We start from the raw sequence: 18,170 nt of genomic DNA, 5'->3' as shown, positions 1-18,170 counted from the left end.
CATCAAGCTGCACCAAGGAAGGGTTAGGCTGGATGTTAGGAAGAAGTTCTTCATAGAAAGAGTGATTGGTGGTTGAGTCACCATCACTGGAGGTGTTTAGGAAGAGACTGGATGGGGTGCTTGGTGCCATGATTTAGTTGATTAGATGGTGTTGGGTGACAGGTTGGACTCAATGATCTCAAAGGTCTTTTCCAACTTGGTTAACTCTATTCTATTCTATTCTATGCTATGCTATGCTATGCTATGCTATGCTATTCTATGCTATGCTATGCTATGCTATGCTATTCTATGCTATGCTATGCTATGCTATGCTATGCTATGCTATGCTATGCTATGCTACTCTACTCTACTCTACTCTACTCTATATTCAAATTCTGCTTGTTTTGCACTTCAGTTATTTGTGCCTTTCTAGGACCATGCCAACAACTCAGAAACTTTTATAAGGACATTAGCATTTGTTCTTAAGGACATAACTTAAGCATAACTCAGCATTACATGACATTGAACAGCAGATGTGCATCTAAAAATTCAATCTTTTGTATGCATTTATACAGCTGTAGAAAGCTGCACCTACAAGATGCTGCAAACCCAAATTCCCAAGGCCTGTTTAGGCTAAGCCTTATGGCTGCACGAAGGCTTCAGCTGCAAGGGATATTCACTTAGCAGTATGCTTATATACCATGTGATATGTACAGCTGTAAAAGGAAGTGCTTTATAAGAGGAAAATACTTTTGCTCCCTCATTTGGATGCACATTAATTTGCAAGGAGGAAAAATAATTAGGGAATGATATTTGTGCCACACAATACAAAAGGCAGTGAGAACAATGGATCAAAAGCAGTAAGGCAAAGTAATCTTTTATTATGTATTTTGCCTTTTGTATTACTAATTAGAAAGAAAACCCCAAACTTATGATTTAAGGTTTTTAGAGCAATGAGTACATTGAAATATTAATAGGTGTTTGAAGCACTATGCATTGACTATTAAAGCAGGGATCACTTTGTCAGGCCATTAAGACAGTAGTTTTCTTGATCTCAGTCAAGATATCATCTTATTAATAAAAGAGGAAAAATAGCATCTTCTATTAGAACAATGAAGAAGACCACAGAAAGCATTTGGCATCCTTTAGTACACATAACTTGCAGCTGAGTTTGTAATTTTGTTCTAGGGAAGGAAGGAGGATTTAAGTTTAAAGTCACAGCTCAAACCTGGAATAAAATCTCCAACCACATCAAAAAAAAACCCTCCCCAAGCAGCCCAGTATTTTCAAGGCAGTATTTCCTGTCAGTGCCTTACCAGGTCAAAGCACATCAGCCCTCATTACACCCCCTCGAGAATAAAATATTTATACCCCAGCTTCTGGTTTGCAAGAAGCCTCCTTGCTGGTCAAACCGATCAGGAAAGTGTTTTGGGATGTTCTCTGCCCCTGGCTCCACTGGGACTCCCCACAGCAACCAGGCATTTTTGGGGTGGACAACATAAGTAGACCTCAAAGTGGCTCAGTTGGCTGTTCATTCCTCAGAGGGACTGGCCTACACAAATGGCCAAGGAAAAGAAATTCCCAGACTTCTGGAGGAGTCCCCTGTGCCCTTTTATCTGGTCAGACTGCAGTCAGGATTTATGATTATACCATATGATTCAAGCACTGGAACAGGAGAAATTCTGCATTGTTTCTATGCCTTCTCTAACAAGCTCTGTCTCTTAAGTACCCCTCTAGGAATACACACACAATTTAGGAAACCCAATGCTTTATTCATGATAGCAATAAGTGCAGCATGGCTGTAGACAGACCAGCTGAAAAGGAGCTTTGCATTTTGTATTTTATTCCTCCCAATAACTGTGTGCTCCTACAAGTGCCTCACAAGCATGCACTGTGTTTTTCCACACAGCTTCTTAATGGAGAGCATTTAAAATAGTTTTCATAAAGTGAGTGGAGCTGTGATAAGCATCACAGCTGCTGAGCCACTGAGGAGACTGCAAGGAAGGAATTACCAGGAGAAAAATTTTCAGGGAATGTGTTTTCCTTACAAGGGCCAAAAATTAACCCTTTAAGGTTAATCCTCAGTGTTCATATGTGTGAAATAGGTCTGGAATATGAACAAGGGGACTTGAGTTCTGTCTGAAAACATCTTTTCACTTGAAACAGAAATGGCTTTGACAAATACCTACCAAAAATTGAATCCATGCTGCCACTACTAAGGGAAAAAAAAACCCAACCAACCAACCAACAAAACCATCTAAAAACTAAAGACCTGTGTTGCCATTTTATTCTTGCTTACTCCTGAAGGTGATCTGGAGGAAACACAAGATAAATATTTAGAGGAGCACATCTTAGGTCATGTTGTGACCTCAGAAAGTCCAGGGGAATAAACTGCAGGTAACTGCTTGCATCAACAAAATCCTCACGAGTAAGACTCCAGGATGCCTTTTTTCCTGCTCACTGTTGAGGGAGCTGAGTAAAACAAAGTGCTGGGAGAAGGTTTAAGATTCTGACAGAATACCAACAGTTTCACAGATATTTCTCTTCCATAAAGATTCTTGTGACATTTTATTAGTGCTCATGACTGGGCTCAGAGGCCAGTTCCACCCTGAAACTGGACTCCAGCTTCCCATTTGTGCACTTTCACTTACGTGCATCTTTCACATATGCTTCCACCTTCACTCACCAGTTATTTGTTCCTTATAGGCCAGCACTGTTGAGTCCTGACATTTCACAGATGAGGGATGTTTGTATGACCTCTCCAGGTTTGGAATGGAATGGAGTGGAATGGAGTGGAGTGGAGTGGAGTGGAATGGAGTGGAGTGGAGTGGAGTGGAGTGGAGTGGAGTGGAGTGGAGTGGAGTGGAATGGAATGGAATGGAATGGAATGGAATGGAATGGAATGGAATAGAATAGAATAGAATAGAATAGAATAGAATAGAATAGAATAGAATTAACCAAGTTGGAAAATACCTTTGAGATCATCAAATCAAACCTATCATCCAACACTATCTAATCAACTAAACCATGGCACCAAGCACCCCATCCAGTCTCTTCCTAAACACCTCCAGTGATGGTGACTCCACCACCTCCCTGGGCAGCCCATTGCAATGGCCAATGGTCTCCTCTGAGCCTCCTCTTCTTCTCTTCTCCAGGCCAAGCAATCCCAGCTCCCTCAGCCTCTCCTCATAGGGCTTGTGCTCCAAACCCCTCACATGCTTTTTAAATCCTTTGCCTTTCACCATTCTCCTATCAAGAGTAGATGGCTTAATTTTAGCACACATACAGAACTTCAGGAAGTCAAATTCTTTGTGGAAAGGACTCTGCAATGTATGCAGTCTCTTAAAGCTCACTGCATAACTAGATGACATGCATTACACATCTCTCAGGAGCCTTCTCTGCTCAGGAAGATTAAATTTGTTTCTTTTAGAAGCTGTCCATTTGTAGAAAATGTAAAAGTAATCATGGATATCAAGACAGCCAAAACGACTGTACCTTTGAGAACAAGATTAGTGCTTTCTATCCAAGTGCAAATAGGAGCCTCAAAGACATGGTGGCTCAAGAGCCACAGTCCTCAGTACAAGGAGTTGAGTCAACCCCTTAAAAAGTATGAAGAGCTCTTCGTGGCTAGGTCTTTGTCCTGGCAGCATGGAAGGAGGCATGTTCTAGACATTGTAGCCTCCATTTCTAATCACAGCAAAAAGCTTGGAAAGACTGAAAACTTTTGCTGCAGATGCTTTTAATTGGACTGGGAAGTGTTCTTAGTTCATTCTCTGGGGCCACAGCTGAACAACATGCTTATCACTGCTTTTTTTTTTCCCCAAAGATCTGAACAGCCTCATTGCAAACTAATGCTTGAAGGCATGTGCCTAGGAATCTTGCTCAACTGGCTGTCTGGATCGTTTCTGTCTTTCAACCAATATTGTCTGGATCTCACCCAAGCTCAATCTGAGCCAGATGCTCTTCTCCAGGAGCCACTTTCCTCTAGGCAGTGCAAACTCTTTGTGATGGCTCTGGTTGCATCTGTGGAAAATGAGATACACACTTGGGTGTCATCTGTAAAGCCTGTAGCAGCTTAGCCTCTCTCTGAATAGTATTGGAAAAGATTGTAGGGAGAGGATTTATAGCCCTGTGGTCAGACTGCAGGTGCAGGGTAGTGGGGAAAAAAAATTCTTTTATCAGTGTTGTTTTGGGGTCTTATTAAAATCAGGCTTTTGATCTGCAAGATATGCAAGACTTGGACGTATTCAGTTAATATTTAAAGGAAGAAGGAAAAAAAAAATGCCTATCCATATCTCAAGTTAAAAACTCATTGCAAATTAATAGAGCCATAGGAAGCTGGGTTAATAACACCAGCAAATGGAAACATGGGGCACAATAGAATACTCTTTGGATAAAGGAGGTTGAATAAGGACTACTGTTTCTTACTACAATATGTTTTGGCCATTGTGTGGTTTACATTTCATTTTATGGTGCAGAAGAGATTACTGAAAGACCAGCTTTACTTGATGGCTTTCTTGTTTGGTAGAGCTGATGTATTCAAAAGGTTAATGCACTAAATTTACATTTTTCTAGCCTGATTATTCCTTACTACGATCTCTCCTTCCTCACTCTTAACCTCTCCTAAAAGAAATGACATAAAATAAGACTTTTTTCTTTTGACAGGTTGTAGTCAGAAAACCTTCCTTTCCCTGGCGATTTTCATGCTCTACAAGCTTTGCCACCATAAACCACTTTACATGTATTAAGGAGGAGTATTATATTAGATGAAGCAATTTAAGTGTATCCCATTTCACTTGGTGAAACTAAGCAGCTTTGCATTATAACTAAGTCGAGCTAATGAGAATATGCTTGAAGTGTGTGTTACCTGGAACTGAAGTTAGCTAGTCATTCAGTACTGCAACCTGTGAGTTTGCAAAACGATGGCAGGGATCCTGCTGTGAGGGAGATAGGAAAATTATTATAATCTGCATTCCTAAATTGAATGAGTATTTTGCTCAGCAGAGGCCTCTTGACTGCAAATAGTCTGAAATTACATCCTGCTGTTCAAAAAGCATTTTTTTTTTCCTCCCTTCTTATTCTTCAAAGTAAGTTAAAAAAAAAAAAACTGCCCACATTTTTGTAAATCCAATATTTTTTTCAATCTTATGGGAGTGGAGTTATGGAGAAAGGGGAAGTCATATCTCCTCTGAAGCCTTCCTTTTGTAAACATGTTTGATTTTCAACTTTTTTGACAGCAGCAACAAAATATCCACAATTCATGGGTTCACCCTTTGTTATTCATTTTTGGATTATTAGATTGATAAAGCTTATCATCACTGTTAGGAAGAGACTGGATGGGGTGCTTGGTGCCATGGTTTAGTTGAATAGATGGTGTTGGGTGATAGGTTGGATATGATGATCTCAAAGGTCTTTTCCAACCTGGTTAATTCTATTCCATTCTATTGTATTCCATTGTATTCCATTCCATTCCATTCCATTCCAATTCTCTTCTCTCTTCTCTTCTCTTCTCTTCTTCTCTTCTCTTCTCTTCTCTTCTCTTCTCTTCTCTTCTCTTCTCTTCTCTTCTCTTCCTCTTCTCTTCTCTTCTCTTCTCTCTTCTCTTTCTCTTCTCTTCTCTTCTCTTCTCTTCTCTTCTCTTCTCTTCTCTTCTCTTCTCTTCTCTTCTCTTCTCTTCTCTCTTCTCTTCTCTTCTCTTCTCTTCTCTTCTCTTCTCTTCTCTTCTCTTCTCTTCTCTTCTCTTCTCTTCTCTTCTCTTCTCTCTTCTCTTCTCTTCTCTTCTCTTCCTCTTCCCTTCCCTTCCCTTCCCTTCCCTTCCCTTCCCTTCCCTTCCCTTCCCTTCCCTTCCCTTCCCTTCCCTTCCCTTCCCTTCCCTTCCCTTCCCTTCCCTTCCCTTCCCTTCCCTTCCCTTCCCTTCCCTTCCCTTCCCTTCCCTTCCCTTCCCTTCCCTTCCCTTCCCTTCCCTTCCCTTCCCTTCCCTTCCCTTCCCTTCCCTTCCCTTCCCTTCCCTTCCCTTCCCTTCCCTTCCCTTCCCTTTCCCTTCCCTTCCCTTCCCTTCCCTTCCCTTCCCTTCCCTTCCCTTCCCTTCCCTTCCCTTCCCTTCCCTTCCCTTCCCCTCTCCTCTCCGAACCTCTCCTCTCCTCTCCGAACCTCTCGTCTCTGAACCTCTCCTCTCTGAACCTCTCCTCTCCTCTCTTCTCCTCTCTGAACCTCTCCTCTCTGAACCTCTCCTCTCTGAACCTCTCCTCTCCTCTCTGAACCTCTCCTCTCCTCTCCTCTCTGAACCTCTCCTCTCCTCTCTGAACCTCTCCTCTTCTCTCCTCTCTGAACCTCTCCTCTCCTCTCTGAACCTCTCCTCTCCTCTCCTCTCTGAACCTCTCCTCTCCTCTTGAACCTCTCCTCTCTGAACCTCTCCTCTCCGAACCGAACCTCTCCTCTCCTCTCTGAACCTCTCCTCTCTGAACCTCTCTGAACCTCTCCTCTCCTCTCTGAACCTCTCCTCTCCTCTCTCCTCTCTCCCTTCTCACCTTATTATTGTAAACTAACCCCCACCAGTTTTACAAGTTTATTTTGTGGAAAAGAAAAACTGTAATATAAATATGTCATTGGAATCAGCTAAGAGAAGTGGTGTTCCACACACTAGTAAGCTAAAACTCATAAGCAAAGTAACTAGAAAAGACTATACAAACATAGAGGCATAGAATCAAAGAGTCATTGAATGGTTTGGGACCTCCAAAGGCTGTCTAGTCCAACTCCCTTGCAGTAAGCAGAGACATCCCCCAACAAATGAGGTTGCCCAGAGTCCTGTTGAGCCTGTCTTTGAGTCTCTCTGAGGATAGAGCCTCAACTACCGCTCTGGGCAACCTGTTTCAGTGTTCCACTACCTTCATGGTAAAGAATTTTCTCCTAACATTGAATCTAAATCTACTCTTCTCTAACTTCAAACCATTGCCCCTCATCCTATCACTATAGGTCTTAGGAAACAGTCCCTCTGCAGTCTTCTTGTAGGCCTCTTTCAGCTACTGGAAGGTCACTATTAGGTCTCTTGAGAGCAAAGGACCATAAAGTAGCAAGTAGAAACAGGGGATAAACTTCCCCCACAAGAACAGCATGGAAATCATAGCTTCACTCATGAAAATTCTCTATCATTAAGGCTATAAATGCTAAAAAGTCCCCACAAAACATGACAAACCAAAAGAAACCCCAACAAACCACCAAAATAACCCACAAAAAATCAAAGGATCTGGGGATAAATATTGGCAGTCACCATTGTTGTTTGAATAGTTGTGCTTCTCTGTGGAAGAGCAACAATTACTGCAAATGCTGTGCATTGCACCCTGCCTGCAGTTCCCACATAGAAGAGGAAGTGGCTCAGTTTTTCCTTCTCAAATTCTCTGTCCTTGAAGTAGTAACCAGGGAAAAGGTTAAAGGAAGGTGATGGAACAGCTTGCATGGACATCAGTGATCCATGGCTAGTCAGAGAAGGCTTCAGCTTTGCATGTCATTCATCATATAGCATTCACCAGCTGTGTGGATGGTCATAAATTAAACAGATTAGGGCTAATTCTCCTGCCTGGGGTGTGGGTGACCCAGTCCCTCCCTCCTAAGCCACAGTGGCTGTTTTATCTACTTCCTGGAAGCTGTCCCTACCCCATGCTGCTCCCTGAAATAATCCTTGGCATAGAATCATAGAATGGAATCATAGAATCAATAACAGTGTGGCAAAACCATGCTAGGGACCATGTGAACAGATGGGGTGGAGGAGCTGGAGCAGGGGTCAAACTCGTGGCCAAGCCCTACTTTGCTGCTGTATGGGTAGATGTATATGGCTTTAGGTTTACTGATGAGTCATAACAACACAGAAAGATGCAGTTACTCTGGTGTGAAAGATGGTTCTCAGGAGAGCCAGCAAGTCAGGGAAAGGTGATGACAAGGGCAGAGACAAATCTGAAACACAACTAGTTCTTCTGGAATTTAAGGGACCTTATGCTGAGCTGTAGTCATGTTGCCTTGGATTAAGATTCACAGCTCTGACCTACTTCTGAAGCGGTGGATAGATCACTTCTGCTTTTCCCCTTCACAAAATATATCTGACAGAAGACATCTTTTTTCTGCACATTAAGCCAACCTCCCAAGACATGGAAGGGCAGAATTCAATATTCTGCATGTCAGGGGACTCTTCCAACCTCCAAAAGGAAGCTGTAACCTCCAGGATTTAGTCTGTGTGCTGTAAGCTTAGCAAAAATCTCCAGGATCAGTTTTAAATCTGAGGTTATGCCAAAGACTCCCCATTTCATAAGCCATCATATCTTTCTTTGTGTGTTTCTTCATTAAATGCACAATGGTGCTTTTGATTTAATAAGCTAGGTGCTCGATCCAGTTTAACCATCATTTATTCACTTACATGGGGATAATTTCTAGCTTTTACTACCTAAGCTTCTGCAAGCCTTGTGAATAAATCTAGCTGCACCTGCCTTGCAAAAGGTGTAAGTCAGGCAGTAACAAAATTCATCATGGAAAATCTGAGCAGGTGTAACTTCACTGGGTTTGCAGCCAGCCACATCATTTAGGGCTTTTATTTTATTTCACTGTATTTGCACTCTTTAAATGAGCATAGCCAGTGCCTATCAAAGAAAGTTTGCTCTCCAGTCTCCAAATAATGTTTGTAACCTTTGTTGTAGCAGAAACCACAAAGTCCACAAAAGAATTACATTTGGATATTTGGGGGGTGTTGTGTTATAATTTTCCAGCCAAATTCATATCTTTGTATTAGTGAGTGTGTGCTTTAGCAGCAATGCTGTAAGCAAAAGGAAGATAAGTAGAATCTTCTAGCACCACCTCAACTATTATAGCAAGGCTCTGTCAACAACTGGACTGAGTTTGCAGAACCTGTAATCCTGTGCCTTATATATATGGAACAGTCCACACAAATATATATTATGAACCCCCCCAAGAAGTACAAACACACAGGCAGTGCAAGGAGGGGGAGTTTACATTTGTCACACTTGAGGCCTGTGTAAGCTATTCACCTCTTAATATACACAAATGTATAATAGAGGTAGTGTTAGGAAAAGCAGTCTACACATTAAAGCTACTACATGTGACCTAGAGGAATTTTACTTTCTTAGCAAATATTTAGGTTTGCAGTGAGGGCACCCCACAGAACTAACACAACTCTTTTCCATATGGAAACCTTTGCAAGATCTTGCAGCTCCTCTATCCTGCTTTTAAATGGACTCTATTTTTTTTTTTAATCCATGCCCTTGTTCCTGTTGAACTCTACTACAAAAACTCAGTGACTTCAAGAGAACTCAGATGAAACAAAACTGTGTTCTTACTTCTCCCCCACCCCCCCTTTCTTCTCACAGAATCACCAAGGCTGGAAGAGACCTCAAAGATCATCAAGTCAAACCTGTCACTCAACACCTCATGACTAAACCATGGCACCAAGTGCCATGTCCAAGCCCCTCTTGAACACCTCCAGGGCTGGTTACTCCACCACCTCCCTAGGCAGCACATTCCAATGGCTAACAACTCTCCCTGTGAAGAACTTTCTCCTCACCTCCAGCCTAAACTTGCCCTGGCACAGCTTGAGACTGTGTCCTCTTGTTCTGGTGCTGGTTGCCTGGGAGAAGAGACCAACTGCCTCCTGGCTACAACCTCCCTTTAGGTAGTTGTAGACAGCAATAAGGTCTCCCCTGAGCCTCCTCTTCTCCAGGCTAAACAATCCCAGCTCCCTCTCCTCGTAGGGCTTGTGCTCAAGGCCTCTCACCAGCCTCCTTGCCCTTCTCCTATCTGGAGTAGACATTTGGTGCCAACAGGGAAACAATTCCTTTTGATAAGGGATGATATTTTTGTCTTCTGTTTACTTTATGCAGGGATTTGGCATTTCAAGTGCAAACAGAAATACTAGCTAGAGTAGCAGACAAAAAGAGATTAATTAGAGAGCTATTATTCAGATGGTATCACTAGGATCCCTCCACAAAAATGAGAAAGCAGAGCTCAATCCATGTAATTCTAATTGCATCAAGTTGGAACTCCATCTATTTTAGCTAATAGGTTTCCTGAAACCACTTTAATAGGTAGTGGAGATGTTTAATATGAACAAATAGTGTTTGTAAAACTAATTAGCTGGTTTGTTTTGTTTGTTTGTTTTTTTTCAAGTGGCCAAATCAAATAAGATGAGGTTGACAGAATGAAACCGAAAAGAAGTTGAGTCCCCCCTCCCCCACCAAACCCCTAGAGAGCAACAATCCTGACAAGTATTCTGCAGAAGCTGAAAAACAGATGGCAATCATAGAATAAATCAGGGTTACTGACTGTTCACTTTTCTTCCCTAGTGCATTTAGCATTAGCCACATCAATAGAGACCTTTTTTCTTTTCCTTATTTTAATTGTTTTTTATGGTGTTAGGATTGATGCTGAAACTCCTGATGTATCTTTATGATCTTGCTACTTGCCTTGTCAGTTATGTGTCTGAGATATGACTTGATGTGCACATATGCCCACACACGTTCCACCACCTTTCTGAGCATGGATCTGCTTGCAGAATGATTTCTTGCATATATTTGATCATAGCACAATAAAGTGATGTCAGTGAATTATCCTGATCAAGGCTGGTTTTATAAGGTGGCAGAATAGCTTCCATAGGTTATATAATACTTTAATAGAAATTAAGGGAGGGAAAAAGCATTTTACCAAAACCTCAAAGCTTCCAGGAAGTGCATAGCTGCCATTAGGAAGAAATGGTTTCCTCCAACACGTTCTGTATATCTTTGGCACTCCCCTGAATCCCACATGCTGTGTGTAGAGTAGGTAAGCACACAGGTAGACAAACATCTATGCCTTTGCCCCACTGACTGAAAACAAGGACCATCATATGAACAGAGGGAGGTAGAATACTTTTGTTGTCCCCTTTTTGCCAGATGTACATCACATGAGTGTGATAGCAATGCACCAAACCCACATTTAAAAGAGACACTACAAAAATGGTGAATGGCCAATCAGGCTCAGAGAACAGACAGAGCTCGATCTTGTTGGCCTGCAAGTCATTTAGAGGGCTTTAAGTTGTACCAGCTCAGTAAGTGCATTCATTCCATGACAGCTAAAAGCATGATCTCAACTGTATGTGTGATGTCTATCACCATTTCATCACCTGTGATTAAGCAACAAATTGAAACGTTGTCTGCACTGCTAGTGGTTAAATGAAACAGCCCTGAACCTTCAGGAATACACTAACCTTTGTGTCCTTATGCACATCCAGAAAATCCAACACATCTGCTTCTGATGAAGAACATTCAGGAAGGATTTAACTCATTTGTTCCAGTGTTCAGTCTTGAGAAGCCTTTAGTGGTTACTGAAAAGACCAATCGAGGGGGAAAGCAGCTCCAGGTATGCAGACGGGAAGATCAGACATCTCTGCTGAACTGGCGTGCACCTCGCTGAGCCTGTGCAAAGAGAGAAGATGCTTGCTGCATATTTGAAAAGAAAAAGAACCAACCCTCAAGCCTACACTAAAACAAGCACTCAGCCTCTCTCTTTATGTCTGGAGGGAAATTTTGTGCAGTAGTGCCCCAGAGATAGTACTTGCCAGCTCAAGTTTTTGGAAGTACTGTCTCGTTTCTCAGTATCATGTAAACATTGACAGCCTGCAACCTGGAGTGCAGGTTAGGGAGGAAGGGGAAGGAAAATTACAGCCAATATATTTCATAATAGTAAGCATCAATCAAAAACCCTTCCCAAGAACAGCAAATTGCTAATTGCATGTATTTTAAGTGGGCTACAGGCAAAAAACATGTTCCTGGCAAGAAGCAACACACTGCACATGCTACTGCTACTCTGCTGCCTTTTCATAGAATCAACAAGGTTGGAAGAGACCTCAAAGATCATCAAGTCCAACCTGTCACCCAACACCTCATGACTACTAAATCATGGCACCAAATGCCATGTCCAATCCCCTCTTGAACACCTCCAGGCACAGTGTCTCCACCACCTCCCTGGGCAGCACATTCCAATGGCTAACAACTCTCTCTGCAATGGACTTTCTCCTCACCTCCAGCCTAAACTTGCCCTGGCACAGCTTGAGACTGTGTCCTCTTGTTCTGGTGCTGGTTGCCTGGGAGAAGAGACCAGCCCCCTCCTGGCTACAACCTCTCTTTAGGTAGTTGTAGACCGCAATAAGGTCTCCCCTGAGCCTCCTCTTCTCCAGGCTAAACGACCCCAGCTCCCTCAGCCTCTCCTTGTAGGGCTTGTGCTCGAGGCCTTTCCCCAGCCTCATTGCCCTTCTCTGGACATGTTCAAGTGTCTTAATGTCCTTCTTAAATTGAGGGGCCCAGAACTGGACACAGTACTCTAGGTGTGGCCTAACCAGTGCTGAGTACAGGGGCACAACGACTTCCCTGCTCCTACTGGCTACACTATTCTTGATCCACCCATTGGAGGTGTTTAGGAGGAGACTTGATAGGGTGTTTGGTTGCATGGTTTAGTTGATTAGGTGGGTTGGATAATAGGTTGCACGTGATGATCTCAAAGGTCTCTTCCAACCTGGTCTGGTCTATTCTATTCTATTCTATTCTATTCTATTTATTTTATTCTATTCTATCCTTTTACCCCTGATATTGAGCATAAATACTTTACAGCCATTATGTAAATGGCTGGAATCACAGAATTCTAGGGGTTGGGAGAAAACTCCTTTTATACTGAAAGCAGTGCCAGACCCATTTGGAAAAAAATGTTAGTAGTATTTAGTGAGAATTAGTTTACTGTTCTTGTCCTTTTTTCCCCCATTTTCTATATTATTGCATTGAATCTACCTACACCTCCATATTGAGGAAACAGGGCACAGATACAAATGTGAATATGGTATTTAATTGGAAACTCCAATTCCTAGCTTTAGGCACGAACATATCTACTTTCTTTCAAAGCAAATCGAGCCCCAAGGAATTTGAAATACAGTTAAGCCCTCAAAATCATCAATGTCAACTTGACCTGCCAAAAGACATTAACTCTGTAATTATCCTGTTAGTCAGGAGAAAAAAAAATAAAAGAAAACCACTTCTGAGTGGAGAAGCAGAATTAAATCAAAAGGTTTCCACAGAAACATTAGGAAAAATGACCACTTTATGAGCACCTTTTAGTATGGTCAGAGTCTGACAAGTGCAGATAGTTTTGCACACTTTAAAGCTGAATTTTGTGTTATGCACTGACAAAATAGCACAGAAATGTACAGCACAGAAGCTGCAGGGTCTGGTATAAGTGCAGGAAAATAACAGCCAACCCTTTTTTTTTTGCAATGAAATGCTTATTTCACTACATGATTTCCATCTACACTACATAAAACAACTTGGCTCAAGTGCAGTTTACTTCTGTCTGCTGTTGCCTGTATGATACAATTTACAGTCCTGAATGATTTCTTCTTCTTCTTTTTTTTTTTTTTTTCCCATCAGAAACATTTATTTGTTAATAATTTATCAGATAAATGGCTTCTGATTGAGCAATTTAAAAAAATGTAGGCAAATCAATGGCAAAACCATGCCAAGCAGCATATTATAATGATACAATAATTTGAGCTCATACAGTGGATTGAACTGATAATATCCCCAAAGTCCTCTTTTGATAGCTTAGCTTCACAGACTGAATGTTCAGCTGAAATAACTAATAAAACATCTCAAGCAGTGCTCTGTGAAATCGTGCCAGTGTCATGAACGATATCTTTGAAAACTAATAGGTCGGCTCCAGAAAACAAACAAACAAACAAACAAACAAACAGAGCAGCGAGCCCTGCAGTACTCCTCTGCAAGCACGCAAGCTCTCCCAGGAAAAGAGATTTAATAGTCACATGAAAAAGCCACGGGAACTCCTCTCAGCTGTGTGAACAGGACTCTGGAAATCAGCAGAGTCTGATTCCTTTGATGTCAATGACACTTAGGGATATAGATTGTAACGTTAGATACAAACAGTGTTGGCCACCACTCCTATGTGTGACACAGTGAGGGAAGCAAATGTGATAAACCCTTTAAGAGGGAGCTCCCAGGGGCTCTTGACATATTGCAAATGAGTTATGTTCTGAATTACAGGATTTTCACCTAAACTGATCACAAGGGAAAAAAAAGCATTCTAAGGGGTCTGCTTTGACCACCTCCATCACCTTTGAGCTTTTGGGAGAAAAAGAGGGAGATTTAAAAACACTTTGGGAAGAAAGCTGCATACACACATGTGGCAATGCCAGTGACGAGCAGTGTGAGCAGTCTGGCAGTGCAGGCCTAGAGCCTGACATGGTGGTGGGCCATAAATGCAGAATCAGCTAGCAGTGTAGCAAAACAGTGCTGTGCCTGCAGCATGTAACTAAAACAAGACACTGGTAGCTATAAACATGGACAGTTATCTTGGGACAACAGGACATGCACCTGCATCAACAACCTCGTTGTGTCATTAGTAGTTGGACCAATAATCTGTAATAGTGCAATGTGTGGTCACTCACAGGGAACCAATGGAGCTATGCCAACGAGGCTCTCCGAGTTTATATAAGTTGTAGCAGTTGCCTTGCTACGCACTTCTTCGTCTGCCTTTCCTGTCTCCTGTTTCTTCTACACTTTACAGTGCTATACTTGCACTACAGGCCTGCTCCATAGGCCTGCAACACTGGAACAATAAAGGAACAATACTCGATCACATTGGTCAGCCGTATTGATTCCCAATCTCCGTCGTCCTACACACACACACACACACACACACACACATTTCCATCTCCCCTCTTACATGAATTAAATAACTAATTTTTCCAGGGAAGTACTTGAGCTCCCCAAGAATATTGTTGTTGAAAGTCCTATCATTTTATAGGCACTCTGTAATGGCAGGATGGATTGGTTCCCCATCAGGATTGAGGAGGCTAGTCAATAATGTGTTGACAGTGTGTAGACATTTATAAAATAGTGTTCAGCCTAAATGAGCACACATCCTCTGCCAAGAATAGATTGTTTTCAGCCTCAGTAACAGATAGAATTTCTCTGCTGGCATTTGATGAGATCTCCTATTGATTATAAACAATAAGTTTCAGAAATGACAGATCCACCAAGAAAAGCCACGATTCAACATGGGCTATATGCAGATATCAATACATGTAATTAGAGATAATGGTCACAAATGTCATCAATGTATTCACTGTAAACAGTTTAAATGAATACATATGAAGTGAAAACTCAAATTTAGTAGGGTAACTTCATAATGGGCTTTTTTGGTTTAGTTTTTTGCTGGTTTGTTTGGGTTTTTTCATACTTCCATTTCTAATTGAACTCTTGGTGGTAATGAGAACACTACAGAGTTGTGTCTAATGGCAGTCCATTTTTTATGTGCATTTACCTGCTCTAATCAAGACCAGATTCTTTGGGCAATGTGTTCTTTCAGACTCCACAGCCAGGATCCACAGGGGTCTCCATGCCCCACAAGAGGGCAGAAAGACACGGTGTATCCAAGCACTTCACAGTTCTTTCCCAGAGTAGGATTCCTCGCTTGTTCTTCTTGTAAGGGTGCTAGAGTTAGTGTCAACACTATTAACCTGTACATTGTGACATTCTTTTCATAAAAAAAACCCCAAACCACCCTTCTAGCTGCTTTCTTTATAAACTAGACACACTCAGATATATCCAGAGGGTTTAACAATAAGGAAATAAAAGCAAAATGTAGAGGTATCCAAGCAGTTCCTGCATCCAAAACCTTAGCTACTCTTAAGGTCTGTGAATAGCTGCTGGATCCTGGTCTTCTAACTGTTCCCACTTGTCTCATGTTACTTTGCTCCCTTTTGAAATGAGCCCTTTGCTTCTCCACATGTCCTCAGCATCAGCCTGGCCACATTGCTCCCTATAGGCCATAGGGACTAGACCTTGCCAGGCTGGACACCTTCTGTCCTACACAGTTGTTTGAACATAACCCAGCTAGCTGTGGTCCTCACATACTCCTACATGCTCTTATGACAAATCTCCTGCCTTTCCTCCCTCCACTTAACAGAGAGACAGGAGGAGAGGAGGACTAAACATAAAGAGAGCAACCAATTGATGCAGTTGTATCTTTCCTCTCCATTAAGAGAGCAAACCCCTTACTCAGCCACTTGATACTTAAAAGCATTTCAAAAGCTCATTGAATTCAAAGTAAAGGATATTGTCTCTCATTAGAAACTCTTCAAGAGGAGTCACCTGCATTGCATAAAGGTTTACACTGTTTTCCAGGCCTCCTACCAAGGGCAGATAGACGCTGTGTAGCTGCACCAGTGTCTAATGCTGTGGACTCCACCCATTAAAAATGATAAGTCAAGGCACAACAGAGAGGCTACATTAGCTTCTAGATCCTGCTGTGAAAAAGGCACAGAAAGCAGCTAAAGCTGATTCCATGGCAGTGAAGAAGCTGTCCTGGTAGCAAGTGTCAGGGTTGCTTTGGCAGGTTCAAGTCGCAGTCAGAGCTGGTCCCCATAAGAACAATGAATCTGTCATGAATGCCATAAAAACACATACAGGGAGACACAACTATGTGACTAGGGAAGAAGAAGGAAGAATTAACCTGAAGTATCTGGGGTGCTCACACAGATTCTCATCTCTTGCCTTCCTTCTGCTCTGTGCAAATCATTTTCAGAATAACCCAAAATTTCTGAGCCTATGGCATCTATCCAACCATGTCAGACTGCCCCAACTCATAGGAAACCAGAGCTTATGGTGTTTGTATCTCTGGGGTAAACCTTTCTGACAGATTGCCTTAGGGCAGTGGCATTGGGAAGTCCTCCAGCACAGACCTGAAGAGCCAACCACAGGTAGTCCAGGAATTCTTGATGAAATCTGAGAGGAGCTCCTGCAGATTGCTTCTGCTAGCTGCTACATATGTATGAAGCTCAGTCACCCTCAGGGAAACAACCACCCATGCTTGCAAATTTTGCCATGTTATGTATTATCTAGTCATCTATTACTCAAAATGCTTTAGAGATGCATGACACCATGGCATGTCATCATGACCATCACCCCACCATGCTCATCACCAGCTTTTCAGCTGGTGAAATTTTGGTTGCATGATGAAATGAATCTCAAGCAGCTCAACGCTTTGCCACCAAAAGGCTGATGACCATCAACCTATATTTTTTAATAAGCTGCATATTTTTCCCTTTGAATTCAATTTTGAATGTGGTAAAGCACAACTTGGACTGTTTGCATCACTCTGCAGAGGTTGGTAAACACACTGTGACAGTGTGTCCACAATTCAAAATAAGCATAAACCTCCTGCTCCTCCTGTTTAGCTGTCAGGCAAAAAGTGGTATCAGCATTCCGTGCTGAATAAAGTGTTACTATGGTGTCAGCCTAGTGCGGTGTGTCTGGAATAAGAAAGTTACAGCAAGTAAAAAAAACACCCCACCACCCACCAAATAACAACAACAACAACAAAAAGTGCAGGAAATTTCTTGAGGCAGTAGTCTGAAATATCAAGACTCTATTGTAATAAATGTTTGATAAGAAAAACAAGCATAAAATAATCATGAGCAAACTTTCCCAAAGTACCCTTCACCAGTGGTATGGACAACATTCATGCCTGAGTGCTGCTCAAAGTACCACAGAGTAGAATGTATTTATCCATGGAGGTGCCCTCTCAGTCTGCTCTTTTCCAGGCTAAAAAGCCCCAGGTCTCTCAACCTCTCCTCATAAGAGAGATGCTCCATTCTCCTGGAGCACACCATGGGACAGCTGCCAGACGCATGAGGCAGTGCTGTGGGTATGGCTGCACCGTGTATCTGTCTGTACAACCAGCCTGTCAAAAAAGTCTAAAGGGCCTCTTTTAGAAAGCAGTTCTCCATTTTGAGAGCAGACACTGTCAGCCCTGAGGAATGCAAAAAAGTTTCTTGTGCTAACAAAACTGTTTTGTCTTTTCCTTCATAAACACACAAAGAACTGCTGTGCACCACCTAACAGCCACGCTTGAGATGCTGCAGCAGTCTTCATCTGGAATTTGTTCTTATGTGAGTTTCCATCCTGCCCAAACACTGCCCACCACTGTATCAACAGCAGCTTAGAAAAGCGCTTTTCCTTTCCTGAGCAGAAGTATTCAGTCCAGTCTCAGATGACACGCTTGAAGGTTGATAGTGCTCTCCTGTCACATTTCAGATTAATTAACTCAGCCCAGATTAATTAAAAGTAGAAGTTTTTTTTAATTCAACCATCTAA

At 42.1% G+C, this 18,170-nt stretch overlaps 1 protein-coding gene across 2 annotated transcripts in view; it reads right to left on the bottom strand.

Annotated features, from left to right (window-relative positions):
* HS3ST5 (heparan sulfate-glucosamine 3-sulfotransferase 5) overlaps positions 1 to 18,170 on the bottom strand; it is a 201,503-nt gene that overhangs the window by 90,400 nt on the left and 92,933 nt on the right. For both annotated transcript variants that reach the window (XM_068168083.1, XM_068168082.1), the window contains exon 2: positions 11,219 to 11,426. The gene's annotated coding sequence lies outside the window, so the exon portion shown is untranslated. The remainder of the gene's footprint in view (positions 1 to 11,218; positions 11,427 to 18,170) is intronic.

Source organism: Melanerpes formicivorus, unplaced genomic scaffold (assembly GCF_026170545.1).
Source record: "Melanerpes formicivorus ecotype bairdi unplaced genomic scaffold, bMelFor1.0.p_v2 SCAF_131, whole genome shotgun sequence".
In the NCBI taxonomy this organism is placed as follows: domain Eukaryota; kingdom Metazoa; phylum Chordata; class Aves; order Piciformes; family Picidae; genus Melanerpes; species Melanerpes formicivorus.
The sequence above is the reverse complement of the archived record's forward strand: the minus strand, read 5'-3'. Positions and strand labels throughout refer to the sequence as shown.